This window comes from Corvus moneduloides, chromosome 1 (assembly GCF_009650955.1).
Source record: "Corvus moneduloides isolate bCorMon1 chromosome 1, bCorMon1.pri, whole genome shotgun sequence".
Classification (NCBI taxonomy): Eukaryota; Metazoa; Chordata; class Aves; order Passeriformes; family Corvidae; genus Corvus; species Corvus moneduloides.
Window position 1 is genome coordinate 66,768,908 of NC_045476.1, and position 23,868 is coordinate 66,792,775.

The window sequence follows — 23,868 nt, forward strand, 5'->3', positions numbered from 1 at the left end:
GGAGTTGGAACGGTGTCTCTGTATAAAGCTGCACGTCACAGTATTTTTAAATCAAAGACTACCTCACCTTGTGGGGAAAAATACAGATCATTATTGCAGTATTTTTCCTTTGCTATCTTCTTAGTTAGTTATGAGTATTGGATGTTTGTTTGTTACTTTGATCCTTTCTAATTGTTTGCACTTGTGGGAACCTGTATCTTCTGCAAAGGTTTCATGAGGCATCGTGCAATGCCTCAAAGTTTACTGGGTTTGATTAGGAGGAGGAGCACTGATTCTTTAGGGAATGCTTTCTTGGGAAGCAGTATCTCACACAGGCCACGAAGCGATGAAACAGGATTTGCCTGGAGTGCCCTTTTGCTGTCATCTGCCATTTAATGTGATCACCACTGGTAAGCACCAAGATAGCCAAAGAGAAGTAGCTCTTTTTTAACACTGAGTTGGGCCTTGGTGTCACACCCTTCTCTGTACAACTGACTTCTGCTACTCCGTGGGAACTTCGGATATGAGACTATGAATGCTGAGGCAACACTGTTATTTATATGTTTAAGAGTGCCATGTGGTTTGTTTTGAAAGAACTCCATGTGTAAGGTAAGCATCTGACCTTTCTGTAATTTCTCAAACCTTTACTTTCTTCCCCTCCTTCCCAAACCTCATCTGTTCACAGCAGAAATCCTAGTCTTTGCTACAAGTCACAGCCTGTGTTTGTTTCTGAGGGATCTTTCCTGTGTTGCAAGACAAGAACTAGCAGAGATGTAAGCACTGAAGTATATTCCCTGAAGCTTCTCTAAAATGTTTATGCCGGTGGCAAAGATCCTGTTTGAGATTTCAGCACAATAGAGTTGAATGTAAGAGCTGCAGGCGACTGCTGCGCACTCTGCTGACATTCACTTGCCTGCAGTGGTTGGAGGAAGAGACAAGTCCCAATGCACTTGGTTTCTGCTCCTAAGTTGCCAGACACTAGTCTTCTGTCTTTGTTAGGCTCTGCTCTTAAACTGAAACTACTTCTTGTTCAGATTACTTGGGCTGCACCTCAGGTCGCAGACACAGAGGCACGTCTGAGTCAATGATTTGACTTTCTGCATATATCTAAATCTCTTCTAACTCTCCCCTGCATGAATCATCTCTTAACCTGTGTTCGAGGGGTACTTCCAGTTTGAGTTGGCTGGTCAGCCCATGGGAACAAACTAATGTTTGAGTTGGCACAGTTACCAGCTACTGGTGTGACCACTCCATTCCATATATTATCCACATTTGTTCCTTCTAAGTTGTTTTTGACAGTTGTGGATGGCCTTGGATCTAGAAGTAAAATATGTGCTGGTCATGTTGCCTCTTCATTTCAGTTCTAAATAATTTTTGAAAGCTGTAGAAGTTTTTGATTGGCAGTGAAGCTGAAGAAATTAAAATCCCAAATCAGACCATGACTTTTCAGACATGGAAATACTGCTGTCTTGGTTCTTATTCTATTAAAGACTTGGAGATTCTTTGCAATATTAATTCTGATAAAGATTTAAACTACAGTATTGATTTTGGAGTTTATTATTTCTTATGTACTTACACTTTGGTAGGACTCTTATTATCACACCCATAGACTCTTGCTATTGCAGGGAATTATGGTCAACTACATTTATTTTTATTGCAGTATTAGGACTATTCTGATTGGCTAAACATACTACAAACCCCCACTATTGCTCTTTGAATGAGAATTAGTTTTAAAGTCTCCTACTGTTTGTGAAATGCTTTTGCTATTCTACTGAGCATAATTTTAGTAAATCTCCTCTTTGTCTCTTGAGACTTTAATAATGAACTAAGATATTTTCCACTCTGACTAGGTTAATTTTGAAGACTTATATCCATTATTAGCAGTTCTGCTATAACTCTGGTGGTGTAAAAAGAAAGTAGGTATCAGAAACTCTTCCTTTAAATGTTTTTTTAAGAGGTACCACTAATGAGTAGAACAGTTTGGACAGAATATAAACTTCTTTGTCTTTAATACTTACTGCCTTTTATCTTCTCCCCAGCTATTTTTGAAACTTCAAAATTTTCTAGTTTTTCTCTTTTATTTTATTCTGTGCTCCTTCTATTCTTTTACATCCAAAGAATCCAAATTCTCCATAGCAGTTGCTTTCACAAACTCAAAATTTGGGGATTTGAGGTAGGTTCTGAAATTGCTTAGACATTCAGCCACATCCATCAAGAGAATGAAAGCAACACTAGTAGTAGTAGTGGTACTATTCATGACTTGTCATTCCATGTCTTAGATGAATCAAGTTTGAGAAGGTGTTTACAACAGATTTATGAAAAAGAAATGTTGAGCAAAAGAACACATTTAATTGCAAATGTTGCAGAAAATTTCCAAAAAATTAGGTGTTTAGTTTTACTTAATTAGACCCTGTGTAAACACATATCTCTTCCATTTCCTATAAATAGGTTACTTTCCTGATTAAATTATTAGTATTGAGTAAAAACAGGAGAGAAAGGGGAACAAGCAGTGACTGATATAGGACAATTCACAGATGTTTATTTTGCTCATTCATGAAGCAGTTTCAATCTGATGATATATTTTTAAAAAGTTTTGATCAGTTTAGTGGGCTTATGTGATAAACCAGACTAAATTCAATAATCACATTAAAAAATAGGGGAAGTTTGACTGGATTTCCTTATTAGCTGTTTTGTTTGGGTTTTGGTTTCTTTGGGGGGCGGGGGTTGGTTTTTTTTAGGAAATGTAGGGTTTATGACATATGGAATGATGGCTTAGGAATGTTAGATCATAAATTTTTCAGTTTTATAGACTTTATAGAATTTTTTATCAATTTAATTTAACTAGCATTACTTGCTTCTTAGCATAAAGGTGGCAAAACATACATAGATTGGGATAAATACAACAACTGTTCAAGCATTGATTCTGAAGTTGTGTAACTAATATATTTAGCTGCATAACTACCATTAAAATAAATACGGTATTTCATAAGTGTGTTGTTACATGGGTCAGGCCAATATTCCACAAGAACTGCCACTCTGACTCAGGGCAGAGGTTAAGTTATACGATTTAGGGTTTTGTGGATTGAATCTTATACTGTTGAAATCAGGTACCTTTCTCTTCTTGGCTTTCTTACAAGTAGGTCCCAGGTTTGCATCAACTTATTAAATGTGGATACTGGTCATGAACAATGTAGGTTTTTCTGTGGAAAGACAAACCTGGTACTAATAATTGGGCATTTTATACAAAATTACAAACAAATGTGTCCAAGACTGAAATGTCTTGAAAAGATTTTGCTTTTGACAGCTTGAATTATACCCTCTGTATGCATTTTAAAATCAGGGAGCAAAAAGATAGCAGGCCTCACCTCTCAGAACTTGTCAGTGCTGGTCGCTAATCTGTCAGGGGCGTGGTGGTGTGAAAATGTACCGTGAGCTAAGGACTACATTGGAAATATATTGGTGGTAATGCACACAGTGTATCAGCGGTCCTCAGTCACCAGTTGTGCTGTTTACATATTCCTGTTTCCCATCTTGAATATTCATAAAGATAGGCTGGCATTATTAGAGGGACCTAAAAAGAGGGGAAGGAATGAAAAAGAGAGAGCCATCTAGTTTCGATTTTGAAATTAGTACCAGAAGAGAATTAAAATTTGGTGCTTAAAAATATACACAGCTATTGAATTCCTGTATTGAATCATAGTTGATATTTAGAATGGAAAGAATAAATTGGGGTCTCAAGAGTCAATTAGACTCCATAAAAGACAATTTTATGGGAAGAAATTATATTTATAATATGCGATTAGGAGGAATTTTTTTTTACACTGATAAACTAGTGAATTCTGCAGTTTTCAAACTAAGAAAGTTGACAGCGATTAAAAACTGGAAAATTTGGTGAATGACAGGAGGCTAAAATGCCTAGTGGACAGGAGAGAAAATGTTAATCTAAGTGATGCTGTGAGGTTTTTCCATTCTAATATATCCAACCTCTTTTTAATTTATCAATAAAAATATGTATGTTAAGGCATCTTTTAGGGAAGGAATGTGATGTGGACCGCAGAGGTACAAAGCTCCTGTAAACACCTATAGAAAGTGTCTGGAAATAACTGTACAAAAACCAACCAACCAACTGACCAAAAATCCTTTGTGACTTTGTTCTCCTCAAAATAATAGGGAAGTAATTTTTAGAATAATGTTTAAGCTATTACTTGATATTTGTTAAACTCTTTCTAGAATTACTCAATGTTTTATAATCCTTTCTTTCATAAGGGATAAGCGTTCACAATTTCTATATACTACAGTCAAATTCACCATCCCTTTTGATTTTGTGTATTATAATGAGCACATAGTACATATAAAGGCAGAATCTATTTTCCCAGACTTTGACTCTTGAACTAAAAGTTTCTTCTGTACCAGGACCAACATTTGGAGCCTGTTCAGGTGACATTGTCTAACTCTGTTTAAGTCTTCCTTTTAGCTGATAAATTATCAATAAGGCCATTTTCAGTGTTTTATTTTTGTGCTTATTTTAGAGAAATGTCTAGAGGAAAAATCCATACGTAGGCCTTTCCTGTACAGCATTGCAATTTCTTGCATATTTCTCAGAGTTAAAAATCAAAAAGATGAACATTCTAAACTTACCTACAGTGTACACTGCATGCTAAAGAAGTCGTGTGTTTTTTTTTCTTTCATGGACTCATTTTATTAAGTGACTATTACAACCTGCTTTTTTATCCAGATTTTCCTTTGTTTTGGGAGGAAAAACTTAACAGCAGTTCTTTCCTTTTCATGACTTCTGTCACTGGGAGTCTTTCTCCTTTAAGAGTGTGAGACAATCATTTTAGAGATTGCTTGATGTTTCGAGAAGATTTTGCCAAGTAGGGTCTGATGTCTTGCAACATGACCTAGTTCTAATTAATTTTGTGCATTTGGGACTCAGCATTGGAGGGTGGAGTTGAATCCTGCAGACATGGGTGGAAGGCACTCATCATCTCTGCAACACAGAGGTGCAGGAGAGAGGACTGTTTGCCGTGAAGATTACTCTGGTAGTGGTTTGCTGGTCATTCAGCCTCCAAAGGTCCTGCTGTCCCCAAGCTGTCTGTGTGCTTCCTCTTGGAGCTGCTCGTGTCTTAGCTGCTGTGCTTGTGCTGCTGCTGGGTACCAATGCTCCTTTAATTGTCCTCTTGACTTTCACTAAGTAAAATTGGTGAGCAAAATGGTTTTGGCTGTGAGACCTAAGGTCTCACAAATTTCCTGGTGAGCAACACTGGTTTTTACACAGCTGGCTTGTATCCGTGGCTGGTCTAAGCTGCAGAACTGAGGGAGGGATTCAGCTTTGCTATCTTTAACCATACACAAGTTTGCTGACTCAGGTGCTTCTATATTAAGTGTGGAGAGAGACAGGCACGCACTTCTAGTGCCATGCTAAGATAAGAGGAATGAATCACCTTTCAACATGCCAGCCTGATGCACGGTCAGCACTGATGTTTAGCTGCTGAATGAATGAAGTTTTGTAGGAGGACTCTTGTAAAGAAGGCTGTGTTCTGCAGAAGTCTGCAGCAAAGTCAGCGTGCAAGTTAGCTCTGGTTTTCTTTTATTCTCCATGTAACTGTTTGTTTTTGATTGGAATGACAACACCAAAAAGTGCAAGTAAATCTTGGCATATGTTTGCCATCAGGTGACTTAAATGTGCCCCCCTCATCTTTCATGCTTTGGCACATAAACAGAAAGAGCAGAGTAATAGGTCAGAAAGTTAACTATTAGCCAAGTTTCAAATCTTGCTGATGAGTGATGGTGTTTCACTGGCCTGGCAGCTCTCTCGTGGTGCTGGTGAAGCAGGTGTTTTAAGCCAGTCATCAGTATCAGATACAGCTTTTAAATAAACTCATCTATCATGCGTATTCATGTTTGGGCAGCAGTTGCCCAGCTGTGCTTAGACTGTGACACTGAGCATGTCAAGTGTCACCTTGCACAGACAAGCTTAGGAAAATGTTTCCCCAGGGTTGTTAATATCCTCGCCAATGTGAGTCAACAGACATCTTCTGACAAAGTGTGGGCAGAGAGTGGGGGAGGAAAATGCACTGCATGAACTAATATAAATTCAGGCTGTGCAAAATCCCTATGGGCTCCAAGGCAGAACCAGTGTTTGAGGAGGATTGCAGGTAGTCCTGTGGTGATGGAGGATGAGAGGGATTCACATCTGACCAGGTATAAAGGGTTTAGCAGATCAAATGCTTTGCTTCTGTCAAACAAAAACAAAAAAAGGGCTTCTTATTAAGAAACTACTTAATGAAGAAGCAGAGAGAACAGAAACATTAGCATTGAACCTCTGCCCCCTCACGAGGGGTTTTGAGCCTATGTGTGTTCTTGCTTTATCTCTTCAGAACAGACACAGGGTTTTTTCAGAGAAAAACTCTGGAGATGAGCACTGACTACATTAAAATGTCATCTCACAGAACAGGGGCTTTAAAATGGGATTTTAACAGAGTATTGCCCAAGAAGGCCCTGAATAGTAAGCCGAGATATAATGCAAAAGGAGACCACCTTACTTAAATGAAATGGGTTTCATTAGCAAACCTCTAAACACACTAGATATGGGTAGACTGAAGTTACATGTAGTATTCTCAAGCTTGGTTGTCCTAGTAGGTCATTTTGAGTTTTCTGCTCCAGGTTCACACTTAATGTGAAGTTTTCAGAATCACTGTAGCCTTAGAAGATGAAATATTCTTGAGGGGGAAATATATAGTCTTCTAATTTAAAGGGAAGTATGTCTTATTGGTGTTAAAATATAAAGATCAAATTATCATGGAGGTGATAAAAGTGGCATCAAGTTAAATAAACCTGGGTCTTCAGTCAAACTTTCATTTAAACAGTTTGTATCTCGATGAATCTCATGCATGGTACTTCTGATCAGTTTTTGTGAGGGTTTTTTTTGCACATAAACAGAAACCTCTGCAGTAGCTGCAAAAGCGGGTATCACCTGTATTGCTCTGGTTTCCAAACTGTTGCCTGTGGAGGCACTTGTTTCTTTCTGTTTTCTCCCACAGACTGTGTGTCCTGGGTTTATTTAAAGCTTTTGTACTGTAACGTTCATGTTGCTAGGGATGTGGAAAATGTGAGGTTTAGGGGAAGGAAGAAAAGCATTACACTACTTTACCAAGTGTGCCATGCTGTACAGAGGTAAATGTGCTTAGCTATCATCAGAAAAAGATTCCTTGTGCCAAATTTTTTAAGTGAAAATCCAAAACTGTACTTCGAACTTGTCTGCAGCCCTCTTTTATAGCCATTTGTCTGCTTTTCTTCTAGGTGGGTTTTTTCCTTAGAATTTGTGGATTTTTAATTTTTTAAAATTTTTTTATGCTGGTGTTGCCTTTTCCTGGTCTTAGAATTAAGAGCCAGACACGGTTAAGGGAAAAAGGGGTTTTTACCTCGGTATTTATTTAATGATCCTTGAAGGTGCACCACTTTGCCAAGGTGGAATGCGCCAAAATGCACACACATGATAAATCATGTATACAATTTATAGGGCTTGCAAATTAGCAGATCTATCAAAGATTCCCCAATGAGAGGCTCGAATGAACCCCCCCATCCCTAGGAATTCCCCCCTGGATGGTCCTGTCTTAATTTACAGGATGTGTTCTAGAAAAGGCCTTGGTTTCTCAGGATGGCATAGGGCTTTCTGGCCTCCAGCTGCGAGGCCTCCAGGATGTTTGGTCTCCTGGCTTAACAGCATATTGGGTCTAAGCTAAGTTATCAGACTTAAGGAATTACAGGTATGCATGCTAAAAGCACTGGGGATACATAAAAGCTATATAAAAGTGTATATAAAAAGTATATAAAAGAAAATGCAAAAAATCATCATGGCATCACTGGAATATTTGCTCTATTATCTCCTTTCCACATGAGTATTTGCATGAAATATATAGGCCTGTATCTCTGAAATACACTGGGACCATTTAGGTCAGATGACAAGCAGTAAAGTTGTCCCCGGAACTGAAATACAAATTTGGCTTCAGATTGCAAAATATTCCCAGAATAACACTCCCTAGAGTTTAAAGCATATGCTAATACATTCATATTAATTTGAATGGCAAGCCCTATTTCTGTCTTTGGGCTGAGACTTAAACCAATAACGTGGCTAGGGGATTATTGTTAGTTGAAGAAAAAGTATTATCTCCAGTTACACAGAAGACTGAGAACTGTGAAATCTAGAGGAAAAAGCTCAGTAGAAGTATCATTTTGGAACAAAAGGGGAACAAGAAGAAAAAAAGCCATGAGCAATATTCATGTATTCTATGCATAATGCCACATATTCTGTTGGCTTCTAAAGTCTTTCTCATATTCCTGCTGTTCCATAGCTTTCTCTTATCCATATGGGTGAGATACTCTGATGTTGCCTAACTGCAGTTATCAGTTTTGATTTACTGATTTCACCAGATGTCAGACAGCTGAGAAGCTGGCTCACGTTATCTGTCTGAAAGTCTCTGTGGGTGAATGACTTTCATGGACTTCAGAGAAGATCAAACCTGTACCTGGTGGAGAGCCTGTAGAACAGAAGACACAGTTCTTGTTTCCTGCTTGTGCAAGCAAGGCCTATCTCCATCGGATTAGATGGATTAGAAGTTCCCTGAAGCTGCAAATGAAATGAGACTCAAAAGCAGCTATTTAGTAACAACATAGCTAATGGATAATTCAAAGTATGACAGAGGTCAATAAAGGGTGAATTCTAATTGCACAGTCCCAAGGAAATAACAACCTTTTGTGATAAATGCTCAAAGAAAGCACAGAGAAATAAGTTGCTTGCATGTCTTCTTAGATATTAAGATCTTTTATTGAAAGTGTAAACACTGTAGATAAGTGTAGTTGGTATAATTGAAACAGCAGAGGGGACAAATTTTGTTTTAAAGAATTGGCAGTGATACAAATTGTTCAACCCTCAACGTTTAGAAGCTCCTGAAATTGGCTTAAAAATGAGACTTGACAAATAATCACTGTTTTCTTACATTTTCTTTCTGAGCCATTAGATATGGGTCACATTTTGTTTTCCCAGTTATATAATCCCTGGACTCTAGTCCTAGTAGCTTGAAAAATACCTGTTATTGTCTGCCTGGCAATGAAACTGTGAGAGCTAACAATAGCCTGAAAGTGACACTGAGTCTTAAAAATACAGGATCAAATTTTGCAGTTTGTCAAACAAAACTTGTTCAAATCTATGGGTCTGCAACAGAGCTGCTGGTTAAAAAGGGGGGGAAATATAGTTTGATAGCTGGAAGCTGAATCTGATGCTTAGAAACAGAGGTATAAGGGGAGAGTTCAGTTAGCTTTCAGCTGCAGCCTGCCTACAGCCCATCTAATCCAGTAGCTGCTAATTCATTAGGATAACCTCTGAGAGGATTAGTCTGTATGAGCCTGTACAATGGCCAGGAGTGGCACTTGGTGCCGCGGTGCTGCCTGCCAACGAAGGCAGAGTGACTGCAGCTGGGGCGGGTTTCCAGGGCATCCCGGGTGCTGGGGCTGCCGTCTTGGCACAGAGCCGATCAGGCTTCCCTTTGTCTCCACAAGGGTTGCACGCTGCCAGCATCACTCCAGGGTGAAAAGCCTGGTACTGGGCCCTCCACAGAATGTGGTAGCAGAGTAAATGGCTGGGAGGCACCTGCTCACTCCTTTTGCACGCCAGCTCCACTGAGGATGGGTATCTCCTCTCGTCCCTCCGTTCCCTCCCACATCTGACCCCTTTTTTTTTTTTTTCCCTGTTAAATTTGATTTAATCCTTCCAACATTTGTCCCAGCTTTTGGGGACTTGTGATAGATGGGAATGAAAAGACAGCTTTCTGATTGCAGCTAATCCTGGCGCAGAACATGGAATGGGTAATTAAGTGGGAGCCGCTGGGTGAGCGCTGGGCAGGTGGCTGAGAAGCCTCTTCATGCACAGGCCAAGTCCCACCTGAACTGTGTGGAAAAGGCAAGGATGTGCATTTGCAACAATCTCTTTGCACGTCCTGGGCTAGATATTCTGCTCCCTGGGCATGTAGGTGGATTTCTCCTGACACAATTAAAATTTGATCCAACTTCTTCAAACCTAATTTCTTTAACTGTTTGAAGCCCCTGCATTCTGCTCTCCCTGAGTCTATTCCACACTCTTTTGGATAGATGTAAGATCATTGCATTTCTGAACAATATTTCTGCCACTTTGTTGTGTCAGAAAGTGGCTGTTAAAGCTGATGAAGTGGCTGGCCCAAAGTCGCAGGCAGCCTGAGGCAAGCACCCAATTTCTCTCCAGCTGTGTTGCTTTTCTCCTGTTCCCCTTGTACAGGATAGCAGAGGGCCTGCAGACATGAGGCTCCTTTCATGGCTTCTGTACCAGCACCACTTCATCCTTGTCTTCAGTATAGCCAAGTCACTGAGCCAGCCATTGCTCCATCTCCTCCAGGCTGTTGTTGGCTATTTAGTGCTTCACCAAGGGTACAGAGACAGCAGCTGGCTACTGATGTAGATGGGAATAAATTTCCAAAACAGAGATGGAGGAAGATAAAGGACATAGTGGCATTTCTTTGTCAGTGGCAGCTGGCAAACTGTAAAGAGGACTGAGGTTTTGAAGGGCACTCAAATCCATGGATTGTGGTTATCCGTTGGGACATGGTGATAAAATGGGGAGCAGAGGGAACTCTGATAAACTGGCTTGAATGGGCATCATGGCAGGCAGACTGTAGGGATGAGAAGCAAATAAGTGCTGAGGGAGAAAAATGGGCAAGGAGATGCTCATGAACTCTGAGAACAAAGTGAGAAAGGCAGGCTTTGAAGAACAAATATACTGATGGTTTAAATCTGTCCAAGCTGAGAGGTAAAGCCCTTTCACAGATGTTAACAGCTCTTCCAAAATTCAGTCTAGTAGGACAGAAGGGACTTTCAAGTGAAATGAGTAAGTGGCTGAGTACTCCTCTGATTCCAGTGCTTGTCTCTATTTTGAGGCTAATAGTAGTAAAGCTCAAGAGGGAAGGTTTTCAATCAAGTAATTGTTCTATTAATTGCGATGCACATTTAAGTGCCAGGGGCTGGTGCTGACTGCAGAGAGTTGCAAAAATTCAGTGTGCTAAGAGGAACCATACAATGAGAGGTAGATGCCTGATGAAAATTTAACTTTTCCTGTCTTCTATAGTGCCTTGTAAATTAGGTATAGCAAACAACATCATTTCTCACAAAATATTCCTGTCAAGATATTGCTCCTCATAAATCATCAGAGAAGGTGACAAACAAGTGCTTGTGCTGCTAAGACAGGCTGCACAGGTCCTGCTTAAGGAAAGATTACTCTGAAACCTCTTGATGTCTTTGGGAAGCTTCAGGTTTTTGCATCTTGTGCAGTAAAGGCAGAGTGTTTTGGGGGTACGCTCTTGTATAAAGTCATCGGCCTTCTCAGTTCACCCTGGTGAACTGGTGGGGATCTGGTGTTGGGATCTGTATGCTACAGCTGTGCCTTCAGCATGGCTCTGGCAGGAGTCTCTGGCTCTACTCAGATTCCTTCCATTCACCAATGCCCTTTTCCTCCTCTAGAAGAGTAGGTGTGTGCAGAAACAAGCTCTCTTTGCCTTCAGTCCAGCCTTTCCTTAGTTGTCAGCCCTGTGAAATCCATAAACAAAACATTGCCCCCTGATTTCAAACCTGCTTTGTGCAGCACAACGGCAGACACCCTTGATGCAAGATGTTTTAGCTTCAGCTAATAATTCTGCTCCATTGATTTTCACATTTGATTTGGGGAGAAGCACTGGCTGCACTACATGTATTGTCTAGCTCCCATCAAGAGCAGTGAGAACGCTGGTGCACAGCAGCAGTGGCTGCTGTGCCTTGTGCTTTTATACTATTCTTTATTAACAATAATAAATTAATAATAAATTCATTTTTAGTAAAGAAAATAAATCTGGTAGGGCCCTGTTAATGGGTTTTCAATGGCCTTTTAAAGCAGGGCATATGTTGCTTGAATTCTTCCCACTCCAGCCCTTTCCAGCTCTTTCCCTAAGCTGTAGTAGTAATTATCTGTTTGGGGTGCCTGTAATATTCATAATATGAATGCACTTTCCATAGAGAAGAGCTCCCTCACCTCCCAGCAGGATAAACCCAGGACTGAAGTGCCTTGACCACTGTCACAAGGTTGACCATCCAGGAACAATCGATTTCTAAATGTGCTTGAACCTTGCATGACCTGAATTATAGCAGCAAATATTACAAGCTGGGACATCTGGTGGACAATAAAACTTTTTTTAATTTGTTTTTACATGAAGCAGCTGTATTTGAGCAGATGACCAGGGGCTGTGCAATCAAAGTGTGAATAGCTGAATTAGCAAATTATATTGGGCTTCTTAAGCACTTATTTGAATGCTGCATGCTCTTTTTAAATTTTGCTTTATTAACATCTACCAAAAATGCAGCAGTGTTGGCATTATGGTTATTAGTGACTTATTTGCTTCATTAAAATTTACAGCACGTTTTACATTCACCATCTGGGACAGCTTCTCCCATGTTTAGGGTTAAAATGTAACTTAAATCCAGGCCTAATAGTTTAAAATAAAAGATTTTATAGATAAAACTCTTTTATTTTGATGCCAGTGTTACCTCTTTTTGCTAGTGTGCAAACAGAATTCTATTTTGCTCAGTTACTGTGGTACAACTTAGTGCTAGGATACAGAAAAATATTTCTGCTTTAAATAAAAGATGTTGTACATAAGAAAAAGCTTGATCATGCTATTACTTGACAGCTGCAGCTTATGGAGTATGGCTGGGGTGGGAATTAGACTACTCAGAGAGACTTCAGACTAAGGGACTTTCTGGGTCACTGAGCCTAAACCTCTGCTATTGCAAGTAACTACCTTGGATAATCCCTTTCCAAAGAACTGGAGCAAGAATAAGCAGTGCAAGAGCGAATATGGTGAGAAGCAGCAAATAGGAGCACCCGCTCATACCTGTGGAGGGCTGGGAGCCCTTGGCACAAGAGCACTCTGCACTCCCTTGGAGGAGAGAGGCCTGAGGCCAAAAAGACTCTCCCCAGAGATCAACAACCTTCCTCGGGTCATGGTGACAAAGTGAACCACCCCCAGCATGCCTTGTTCCTATACAGTAACAGCCTGTACCCAGCTGGCTAGTTGGTTCCTACCCCACCCCCTGCCTTTCCCATAAAAGGCCCCTGTTTCTGCCCCTAAGCAGGGAGTCTTGTCTGTGGCCTTTCCTTCCCAGGGGCTGCTGGACAATAAAAGCTACCTCTGTGGAATTGCCAAATGAGGCTCCTGTCTCTCTGTCCCCAGGTTCGCCTTGGGTGATTTCACAAAGAGCTGAATCACAAGAGCTGGAGTCACTTGTAGCAGAGAAGTTTCTACACTTGCTGAAATCCCCTGCTGCCCAGGGAGGCCTGCCACTGCCCCTGGAAGAGCTGTTCTTTGCAGGACACTCTCTCTAGGAAGGTCGTGGCATACCAGAGCTGACCAGCAGCGGACCCCCTGTGATACTGAACCCGAGCTAATGTTTCCAGATTTGTGTTGCCTTGCTCCTAATCATTTTGAAGTCAGAGTATGTTTTCACTTAATTGCACATGCATAGCTTTTAATTCTTCCTCCCTTTTCCTGCTTTGCTTTACTGTTGAGCAGTGAGGATGGGAAACCCATTTTCTTATTTATTCAGGCTGGGAATGTGGAAAGGATGTGTGGTGAGAGGGCAAAAAGAAGGGAGAGGGAAAGGAACATTTGATATACTAGTACTAAGAACTGGTACTAAGAGTGTCTTCCCCACTCTTTTGAGTCTGAAAAAAAATCAAATTCGAAATTCAAAAGAATATATTTTTTTTATTACTCCTTGGGAGTCCAAGCATTGAAAAATGCATTCACTGTTTTTTCCCCTCCTTTTTATTCTCCCATCCCTCACCTTTTTTTTCTGCAAAGAAGACATCTGTTCTCCACAAAATAAAAATTTGAAGTGAGCAAAAAAAATATTAAAAATTGGAGTCCTTAGCAGCTCTATGAGCCCACGGGCCCCCATTGGGTCATAATGTGGGAGCTACAGACACATTTGGGTATCTCAGGATCTTATGGGTTTACATGTGCTCTTGTGACTTTTCCCTCATTTCATCTGGTACTTAGATGTGCTGGAAGAATGACGATAGCCTGGACATCATGGGAAGTCCACACCCTTGTGTATTTGTGATTTCATACTGGTGCCTTCTCATGAGGAATATTTGGAGATCCTTTAGATTTAAGCATTCTCCTAGAAATGCAGTTATGTGAGTTGCCTTTTCTGCCTCATCTGCTATGGCTCTCTAGGCTTCAGTGTGAAATTCATGCTGCCTCTTTTCTTCTTTAAAGCCATTGTATCGAACAGATGGGTTTTTTTTTTTTTTTTTTTTTCATTTTTTCTGTTTTGTCTTGCATATCTTCAATTAATTGTTTATAAGAGGAGCTGCCCAGAACTACCTTAGAAGGGAGAACACGATGAATGCAATTGATTAATAATAATCTGATCAAAATTGCTGAAGCTTTTCTCTTTGAAGTGATTTCCTGTCTTACTACCCTTTAAAATTCTCTTACAAGTATATAGTGAATAAACAGGAACGATGTGTGTAAAATACATATAACACTGATTGTGGTGCATGAATTTAAATGGAGAGCAGGTTTCAAATGTAACTTCAACTTTTCTACCATTTGTATAGATTGGATTCAGTTGGAAAATGGATACAGAGATTTTTTTGTTTGTTTTTTCCAACTGTATACATATTTGCATATATTTAATTCTCCAGTTATAATACTTGGTTACTCCCACTACCTGCAGATGTGTCAGAGCTATTGCTGCTTCTTTACTTCTCTGTAATTTTTATTGACTCTAAATGATTATAAATTCAATATTCTGCTTTTAAAAACTTTTCTTTTGATGAAATAAATGTCAACCCTCTTTCAGCTTCTTGGTAGATGTGCTTTGTCTCTGCTTTTCCTCTTTTTAGACTGCTAAAGGTGATTCTTAAGATCCTGAGATGAGTGGAAAGCACTACTGTTTTGGGTTTTTTTGCCATACTTGTAATCTTCTACATGTGTTTCTTGCCTTTGTCTTGAAGGTTTCTTGGCTTCTCTCACAAATGAGTTTCTCATACTCCTGTTTACTGCTCTGTTTTAAAATGTTTTTTGTTCTACCCATTCCTTTCTCTTTTTACTTCTACCTACCCACAGTCTTTTTTGCTTCTCAGTGACTGGAATTAGAGCATGCAAAAGCCACCACCCTTGTTTTCCTACTTCTGTTTTTTTTACAAATACTTTAATGCAATAGACTTGGCAAACGAGGGGTTTTGTGTGCTGAGTTTGTTTGTGAGTGGGGTTGTTTCTCTTATGCTGTGTTAGTCTGTGTGTTATCAGTTTATGGTTGAGCTGCTCGGGAGGTCTAAGCCCTCTCATGAATAATAAAAAAAAAGATGAAAAAGAGTTGTTATTACAAAATTATCTTTAAAATCCTGATGAACATTTGATTTTTGGACATGCTAGTCCTGGATAATGGACAACAGGTGTGTAAAGATAAATGAAGTTTTGTTTGTGTGTGATGTGAAGCACTACAGATTGATAGATCAATACTTAGATGCAGTTACAGGCAGAGATGAATGCTAAATTAAATATAGGTTCCTGAGGGCTATAACACAGATGTTGCATTATGGAAATGTAGTTCTAATACATTGGCCTACCTTCTGTATTCTTTAAAGCAATATTGCTAAGCATATCTGTTTTAAAGGTCTGTCTTTCCCAGGCATGGGCAACAATCCTATGTCAGTTTTATGCCTCATAATCTGAGCCTCTGCCTTCAGTCAGCAAGAACTGAAATTTTTCTGACTGCAGTTGAGTTATACAACATCTTATTGCACAAGGGGATGGACAGTTCCCATGTAATATCTGTTTTGAAACAGTTATTAGAAGACTGGAAGCCATAAAAAAAGGGGGAAGAACATCCAAAAAAGGGAAGGACATAGAAAGTCACAATCTTTAGTAAAACTTTTGCAAGTATTCTTTTTCAAAGTGAAATAGTTCCATGTGCCTGGTTTATACCTGTTCTTGTCATTCATGGAACAAAAACCAAAGGTACTTCCCATCTAGATGATTTTAAATATGAGTTTTAAAAAAACTCCGAACAAAAGAAAAAAAGACAAAAAAACCCAACCACAAGAAACATAAAGACTGAAGCTCTCAGTTAGCATAAACTGTCATTCCATCACTGGGATTTGGCAAATTAGGTACTCGATAGAAGGAATCTGGGTTGGAGTGCAGTAAATGGAGTAAATCATGCAGTTGCTAAGCTGGCAGGGAAAATGGTCTCATCTTGATTTCTCTGTTCCTAAAATTCTTGTAATAGAGATCAGAGCCAATATACAGTGGTATCTTTTCTTAATACAAAATTTACAGTCATAAAACAATCTGGATGAGAGACTACAGTAGAATATGAATTTTCAGTTTCATATATAAATAATCCCATCTCTTTTGATTATTTAAGCAAATGTTTAAATTTCAGTGTGTGATCCCATTGATCTCCCATTGAAAAATTATGCACATATGTTAGATGTTCATTGAATAATCAATGTTATTTGAGAAACAATTGTTTTTATCTTTGTCTTTTAGTATTTGTAATCCTATGAACTCTGTCACTGTTTGCAAGTTCTGACTTTGAATACCTGAATATGGCAGAAATCTCAAATATGGGCTTTACATCGGAGTATATGGTGTCCAAAGGCTCCGACATCATCCATCCATCTATCTATCTATCTATCTATCTAATCTATCTAATCTATCATTTTATCTATTTATCCTCATGTGTGACTGTTTTCTTTCTCAAGTTCATCCCCCTTCTCTCTGAAGTAATATGTAATCTTTCCACCATAACTCACTTTTCAGTGAAAACTTTCAATTTTTTTTAGGATATAAAGCATACAGAGATATGAAATTGAGGGGGAATGAGCATTTTATAATTCTTTAATCCCACTTTAGAATTACAGAAAGCACCGACCGATATATGTTGCTCTTCTTCAAAAAGTGTAATATCTATCTGTTGTGTCCCAAACCCCTTAAATTCCATCTTCACATGAACACTAATTTTCAGGACAGGGGAGAAGCAGGAAGGAATGGCCATATGGAAGAAAATCAGATTAGACCTGACCCCTTCTCCTCTAAGTTTGGTGTAGAATAGGAGCCAGAAGATTTCAAGTTGATCTTGGACAAATAATTTTCTTTCTCATCGCTTCTCTTATCTTTCACTTCTTTGTGCTCCCTTTATTTGGACTGTGATTTCTTTGGTGAAGAGATATTGTGTATTAATTTCAGAATGACATATGCAGTGAGGCAAAATTTGTCCTGTCTCACAGGGGACTGCTGAGTGTGCTGTTCTCCTCCTTCATACTCCTGAAAAGTAAATGCATCTTAGTCCTGCCACAACCTTTGGGCACACTCCTTCAGCTGTGACTGTTTTATTACCTTTGAAAGCTCCAATCTGTTTTTTTTAATACACATTTTAAGAAGTCTCTTCAGCTGATGCATTAGTTTATAATTGTTATTAGTTTAAGTAAATTTATTATTAGTTTATTCTCTTTTCTGGATGTTCCAGAGCTGTTCCGATATTGAACAGGTTAAGAAAGAAGTAATGAGTGTCTACTAAATCCAAATACTGAAGAAGCTCATATATTTTACAAAAGAAAAACACTCAATCCCCAGTGCCTTGGAAATCTTATTCTTTTAGAAAGCATCAACAATTTTTATTGATATTTAGAATTCAAATAAGAAAACACCAAGACACAGAGGCTCTTGTGACTGTATCAAAGAAGACCTCAAGAGAAAGGCTGTTCAGAAGTTTGGAGGACTCCAGAAAACAGCAGCCTGCTCTGGGTATGAAGTGAAATTCCAGTTCAAGCCAAGTCAATGAGAATTTTGTGACAAAGAGACAACTAAAAATCACTGTCATCCTTATCCAGGTTTTTTCTTGAAGAAGTATTGGACTTACCAACAGAATGTGTAGTCTGGTGCATAGGGAAAACATATTTGCCTATTAGATAGCCACATTTTTCTTTGCCTTCTCCTCATTGCATGACAGATAGTAACTATTTTCCTGTTATGTTTTTTTCCCCCTTTCTTTCCCCCGTTTTTGTGTTGCTGTAGGGTCTTTAAAATTGGATGGGGGAAAATAAATTGTGAGGTTCTTTGCCATTATTGTAAAATGAAATCTTGGAGAGCTTTATGGGGACTACCTATAAAGAGGGAGTCCATAAAAGAGCTGTTAATGAGACTTTATTAACCTCAGACTATAGAGCATGAAATATTATGGTATAAATAAATGTGGTGCCAGCACCAAGCTGCCTAATAAATGGCATGACAGAGGGGATCATGTGCCTAGGGAGTAATGACATAGAGCATTTCCCGTCTAAGTCACTATTTTAAATTCACCATGGGTTGGCAGTGACTGAAGGCCATTATTATCCAATGACTCTTAAATAGGCTATGTGAAATAAATTGGAGGTCTTGGTTCATTTCCTTAGGGAAGGAGGCCTATGCTCCAGGTAACAGTAATTGTCATCTAAGTTCAAGGCTCAGCACAGGAACTGCACTTGGAAAGGATATGGCCAAGGAATCAGTCTTTTGCCTCCTGCCTTGTCCCCTTCCTCAGGACTCTACAGCATTGCCATGCTGTGGTCTGAGAGTTAATACTGAGGGTTCTTGCAGAGGCTCATTCTTTGGATAAGCAAAAAGCTTTGTTTCAGACCATTACCAATAATATCCTCTAAGGGCTTCTTTCTGTACCCTGCTCTGATAAATTAATGCTATATTTAATAGTACTCTTGGTACAAATAAATGAGATAACTTATGGAAATATGTATAGCTACGGTGAATATAATGAAGAATGAAGTCCTTTGTAATTACTAAATTAATTTAAAAGGAATAATGATTTATTATAAAGTCTTGCTTGGCAGTAAGGAAGAAGATGTTTGTAAGTCTATTTCTAACTTTTAAGTGGATTCTCATCATCTAGTCTAATTAAATGGCATGCTATTAGTTTTTAATAACCTGGGAAAATGAAATTACAATTTTATAAACCATTGACTAATGATTTCTTTAGCAACCTCAAGAGAATTAAATACATAAACCTATAAGAAAACTAGCTTAAATTTAAAAAGGAAGCAAACAGCAAGGTAAATTCATGAATGGACTCTATTCAAGAAGTAAAATTAAAATATTAGAAAGAAAAGGGAATGTCTTCTCTCCAAACTTGGTGATTTCTTTCTTTTCACTTATGCTCACCTTTGTAATTTATTTTCTTTTTTTTTATTTTGAAGTAGTCTATTAGCAAATGGAAGAATGCCAATGGAAGAATGAGGAGGAGTGGATTTGCTAACATTGTCCTCATGAAGCAAAGTAAACAGAAACAGGTTTAAAACTATTAGTTTGAAATGTCATTGAGTATGTAGTTTAAAAAAAAAAAAAGAAATTTAAATTTTTCCCAAGTTTGCCCTTGGATCTTTTTTTTTTTTTTTTTTTTTTTTAACAGGGAGTAAGTTTTCATTAAAAGTATCAAGTAGCAGAAATTTGTAGATCACTTGCACTTGTACCATAAAGAAAAGAAAAGACAAGACAAGACAGACAAGACAAGACAAGACAAGACAAGAAAAGAAAAGAAAAGAAAAGAAAAGAAAAACAGCACAAGATGTGCAGAACTGTTCATCAAATTTACATGCACCAGTCTGGAAACTGGAAGTGAAATAGTTATACAAGGTGCCATGATACTCTCTCCTGGTGTCTGGAGTGGGTTGTAGTAGTCCTGTGCTGGATATTAGATATAATCAGTACATGGAGATGTAGAGCAAGGTTATGGTGGGATTTTTCCTGTACTCTCATTCTTTGGCAGATCTTGAGTTATAATATGGAAAGTAAGCCTAAGATGTACCAAGTCCTGGTGGACTTCAAGGTCAGTTAGGTTCTACAGAATGAACGCTGTAAATTAATTTCAAAATAGGACAGCAGACAATTACAAGGTAAAAAAACCTACCAACCTCCTCGAATAAAAATACCCACAAATGCCTCCAAATACCTGCCCTTCCTCACTTGGAGGGAAATTAAACTGTTTGCATTTATTTATTTATTTATTCACTCACCTCTCCCCCTTTGAAATCAAGACTGTAGACCTGAACAGGAGACCTCAGCTGGGACTTAATTAGAGGAGCTTGGACTGGGAAATGACAGTTTCAGTACTATTATACTGCTACGCCACAGCCTTTACTGTTGTTTCTGCTGTGAATATAATTAATGCCCTGCACCTCTTCTTAATAGGGGCAGTAACTCTAGTGTGGAGGCTTTATTGCTCCACGGCCCAGGGAGAATGCTCCTGCATTTCTGGGCCCAGTGTCATCTGTCAGGCAGATTGGCCCTGTCTCTGGGAAGGGGAATTACACACTCAGTTAAGGCAGTTGTTGCCACATGTCTTGTGGGAAGGCAATCATTTATCAGACATATATCAGATGCATGGACTCTTTTTTTTTTTTTTTCAGTGCTGTATTGCTCTTTCTCTCTCCCCATGCATTAACTGGTGTACCATTATGGCATTCCTAGTTTTGTTAGTCGCCATAGGAAATCTCGTATTGTGTCTCATAGGCTACATTTTCTTCAACTGGAACACAAAAGGGAGGATATTTGCTTCCTGATGTGGAGCAGCAGCAGCTGCAGAGCACCTGCCAAGCTACAGTAAATGGCAGTGTGGCAAGGAATGGGATACCTCTAAAAGAACAGTCTCTGTAAGACATTTTGACATCCTCAGTGGTAAATTAGCCATGAGGCTATTGAGCCTAATTCCCTGATTTTTCACTCACAAGAAGAACAAGGAAGGACCTATCTGTTACCTTCCTCAATTTCCCCTGATACAGCGGCAGTAGTTGACTTGCAACAAGGAGGAACTGGTCAGCAACATGGCGTGGATGTTTATGTGTGTGCTTGGTTGGTTGGGTTTTTGTCACTTCCAAAAGACGTCTCTAGCTTTGGAAAGCCTTAAATGACAAGTAAGATCGGATGCCACAGCTGCAAGTGTGAGGAGGTCTGGCAGAAGAGTGGAAGCTTTCATTAGCAGCATGTGTGTTTTTTTGAGACAACTGAACGTAATTCCTACTATACATGGGTGAATTGTTGTGGCCTGACGGAGAACAGGAGTTTGTTCAGCTTTTAAATCTATGGTTGGTGTAGTAAGAGCTGGGCTCAGAGAAGTAATGGGTGGCTGCGTGGACAGCATGCTCCACCAACAGTGGAGCATAGTGTAAGAATGGATAAGAACTGGAAGAAATTCTCTTCATTTAGCTTAATTGTTATCTGTCCCCCTACTCTACCACAGCTATTATCCAAATTCTCAGTGAGAGAGCAGGATTAATCATAGAGTCATAGAATTATTCAGGCTAGAAAAGACCTCTAAGGTCATTGATTCCAGCCCTTAACCCAGCACTGCCATCTTCACCATTAAACCATATCCCCAAATGCTACAGCCATGTGCCTTTTGAACAATTCCAGGGATGGTAAATCCATAACTTCCCAGAGAGCCAATTCCAGTGCCTGACCACCCTTTTAGCGAAGAATTTTTTCCCAACAATTAATCTAAACCTCTCCTGGTGCAACTTAAGGATGTGTCACCTTGTCCTGTCGCTGGTTGTCTGGGAGAAGAGACCGACCCCCACCTGGCTACACCCTCCTTTCAGGCAGTTGTAGAGAGTGATAAGGTCTCCGCTGAGCCTCCTTTTCTCCAGGTTAAACACTCCCAGATCCCTCATACAATTTGTGCTCTAGGCCCTTCTTCAGATTTATTGACTCTCTTTGGGCAAATTTGTTGTCCTTGGGTGTGTAATCAACATGCAAAAAGAGATTATCCTTGCTAAAAACCCCCAGTGATAAGCACGATGTGTCTGAGTAAACAGGAGCCATTTGAGGATGATAGGGAAACTTGTACATTATTTATCTATGAACTTTGAACAGGACAATCTTAAACTGCTTTCCCATGTATTTTTTCTTGAATGTTGCACCAAAATCTAGTCCTGAAAATGCCTAGGCTTCTTGGTAGAAATGCGTGATCTGCATGTAAAACCAAAAAAAGTCTCAACACTTAAGCTAGCTAAACCCTTTTCCTTCTCTTACAGATGTATTTTTCTGTGCCTCTTGAAATGCCTGGGAAGTAGGAATGAAGTAGGAAGTAGTCTTATGTGGTAAGCCAATACTTTCTTCTTCTGCTGATTTTCCAGGCAGCTTCTGGTGGAGTCATGTAAGAATATGGCCCTTTGCTGCTGATCAGAGCAGCATTGATTGATTCCTGCTGCACGTATGCTACACATACTACTTCAATGCTCTATTGCTACAAACTGTTGGAAATCTTATTCAAAAGAATTAGCTTTCTCTTGAAGAAACAACATATAGCACCAACTTGTGTTCTTGTTGCTCTCAGTTAATGGGAACATACAAAATCTGAATTTTGCCTTTGGGCTGTGGGGTATATTCTTCTTCCCCAAACCGCAGGCATGACTAAGATGGTGTTTCAAGGCTAATAGTTAAGAAACCAAAGTAGTTTCTCCATCTGTCTTTGAAGTAGAAGCAATCTTTGTTTTTTGCAGGTCCATACCACATTGTACATATCCAAGTGTGTACAAGCCAAAGAGGCAACAGTTTCACAAAGCAACCAAATTTGAGACTGAGATGCCCTTATAGATTTTTAATCATCAGCCTCTAGAAAGGTTCTGTTTGATGGATGTGAGGGAATATTTATGTTTCTTTGTCCCTGTGCATTCCCTTTACCACATGTATTAAAGAGTTACCTCTATGTTCTCATATTTAAATGTGAATGTCATATGTTTGCACTGCTAATTCCTTCTTAAAACTGCTTGATCTGCTCATGTTGATTTATACTTATGTTTAATAATTTCTTTACATGTTCTCCATTGTTGATTCTCGAAATGAATGATTTTAACAGTACTGGGACTAAACTAATATGGAAAATTGCTGTTGAGAAAAAAGGAGGAAAAATGGTCAGTAAATTAGTCTTCTGTGATCTCTGGTCAAAACAGAGTTTTGCCAAGTGACATTAAATAACAACTGGGCAAGACAGAAACCTTGACAAATAAGCTTTCAGAGACTGTCCAGCTGTAATGCCTCTTCTACTCCATTAATAATTTTTCTAGAGTATTTACTTATGTGTTTTTCCTGGTATAATCACACGACTCCTTTCAGCCTTCTATTAGGCCTGGCTCAAAGCAGATTGTCACAAAATGCCTAAATTATTAGCTTTCTTGTCTAGCAACATTTGGCTGAAAATATGTGGTCAAACTGCTGGTTTTGTGCTTTGCATAGCTCAGGAAAGAGCAAGGTTTTTTCTCAGTTGAAGAAGGGGATTTCAGAGGTCTTGTCAAGACTGCTCACTCTGATGAATGTTGTTGCAGCCAGGTTTTTACATTAGTTTTCATCAGTGCCATATCCAAGCACTTGTGTGTTAAGTTTGTGTCTGCAGAGCTGATCACTTAAAATAGCCTCCACTGCTAACAATCTCTTTAGATTAATATATCCAAGTCATAAATCACCATGAGTTTAGATAGGAATGACCATAATGATTGTTTCTACCTGCTGTTCATTCCTATTCCTCCTATAGCTTACATCCTACCTTACATTCCTTGCATATTGCAGGAAAAGCATATCTGTACCAGAATTTACTGAATCAAGTACATCCAGTCTGTGTAGTTATCTATTAAATGGAATACATACAGCATTTTTTTTAAGCTGGCTTCTCTGCTCCATTTCATTTAAATGAGGCATCAATTTAGATTGATAAAATTAGCAGACACACTGCATGTTCTACAGACTCATAGGTCGCTGTAAAACTTTTTCAGTTTCC

At 39.1% G+C, this 23,868-nt stretch overlaps 1 long non-coding RNA gene across 19 annotated transcripts in view; it reads left to right on the forward strand.

Annotated features, from left to right (window-relative positions):
* The window catches only part of LOC116446374, a 118,571-nt gene that overhangs the window by 73,072 nt on the left and 21,631 nt on the right, over positions 1-23,868 (forward strand). For 18 of the 19 annotated variants that reach the window (XR_004241187.1, XR_004241184.1, XR_004241176.1 and 15 more), the window contains one exon: positions 22,130-22,195. This is a non-coding gene — a long non-coding RNA (uncharacterized LOC116446374). Of the gene's footprint in view, positions 1-107; positions 390-22,129; positions 22,196-23,868 lie in introns of those variants that run through there. The other variant, XR_004241197.1, reaches the window with a different exon arrangement.